A 1,809-nucleotide genomic window follows, 5' to 3' on the forward strand; every position below is an offset into this window, starting at 1 on the left:
CGCACGATCCGCTGCATGGGACATCACCCTAAGTGTAGTGTTTGCCCTAACCATACCATATACGGCAAAATGGAGCACGAGCAAGATTCTTTAGATTCTGCTAGATTCTTTCGTTTTATGCAAAAACGCGTTGAACTAGTCTAATTTTATTGATTTTTGAGCTAAACTGTATAATTACAAAATATTGGACAACCATAACCTTATAATTTTTTGCTTTAATGACATCCGTTGGACTCAATTTTAACATATAACTTTCCTGTAACTCTTTATCGCGCAATTCCATTTCCACGTAATCCATTTTAAAAGCTAAGTGTAATGAATACTATTGCCATCATTAATATCAAAGTATCAGCCAACAATGTTCACTTCAGTATTCACTACACTATCGCTGTTCATAGAGCACACGAATGGGGTGATCCCGATTGATCACGGCTCGATTGAACATCACCAATCACAGCGACCGGTGCTTAGGAGCTTTGTAGTCTCTAGCGCTGTGAGTGGCTCGTGTCCAACTGGGTGCCACCCCCAACAATAACGTCACGATAGTGTTTCATAGTGCTATCAGTTAACTCCCTGAACAGTGGTAACGCTACATAGCACTGGTAGTGAGCTCTCTGAACGCACCCTATGTGTGCCGATACCATACTTGTCAGGTACGTGCGTATCTCAAGGGTAAAGTACCGGTACACCGTACTTTTAATACGCCGTACCAATAATGTACGCCTTAAGTGGCGTCTACAATAAGACTTTAAGGCGTAAAACTATCCAACCCAGGTTGGTGCAAACCTGGTCGGGCCGAAAACGCTATAAAGTTTTAAACCTTAAGCCGTAAAAAAATGTCCAATCATAGTCGATTATTCTCCTCACATTTGACTGTGATTGGTTAATTTCTTAAGACTTAAGGCTTAAAGCTTAAGTTTAACGTCTTAAAATCTCATTGTAGACGCCGCATTAGGTACGAATGTTATTAAATAACCCAGATAGCAAAATACCTCCACGGTATTAGTACGGTGAGCGTACAGCGTACCGATACTGTACCTGTCAGGTATGTACGTGCGTACCTAAAAGGTACAGTACCGGTACACCGTACTTTTGGTACGTATGTTACTAAACTTAATTAATTTTATAGTTTTATTGCTAAAATGAGTATTATTATTGATTAATTATCTTATTCCAGAGTACACATCATAAAATTATGATGAACAAAAAAAATTTTTTTTCCTGAATTCGGGAACTTAATTTCATAATACTTCGAAGCGGTCACCTATCCGAATGGGGTGGAACCCAGTTGGACACAGCTCAATTGGACACAAACCACTCACAACGCTTGAGACTACAAAGCTCCTAAGCACCGGTCGCTGTGATTGGTGGTGTCCAATCGAGCCGTGATCAATCGGGATCACCCCCTCGGCCGCATGCGTCGCATGAAAGAGAGAAAGAGAGGGGTTGTGTATATTTATATATACTTCTCTCTTTCTCTCTTTTATGATGCGACGCGTGACGCGCTCAGTGGAAACGTAGGGTATGACCATCCTTGTTGTTCATTGAATGATGAACAAGGACAAAAGATAAAGAAGTTGATAGAGTGAAGTTTTGGAACGCACCCCAGGAGAGAGAAAGAGAATGCCAAATCAGTTGCTGGATTCACACTGCATCCGATGTGCGTCGTATGACGACTCTGCAACCAATCAAAAAAATCGTATCAGCGATACAAAGCAAAATCCTGTTTTCTGATTGGTTGCAGAGTCATTATACGACAAATGCAGTGTGAATCTAACAATTGTCCTTATTCTGTACAATTCTGTTAAG

The sequence above is a fragment of the Trachymyrmex cornetzi genome, unplaced genomic scaffold (genome assembly GCF_001594075.2).
Source record: "Trachymyrmex cornetzi isolate Tcor2-1 unplaced genomic scaffold, Tcor1.1 scaffold77, whole genome shotgun sequence".
Lineage (NCBI taxonomy): Eukaryota > Metazoa > Arthropoda > Insecta > Hymenoptera > Formicidae > Trachymyrmex > Trachymyrmex cornetzi.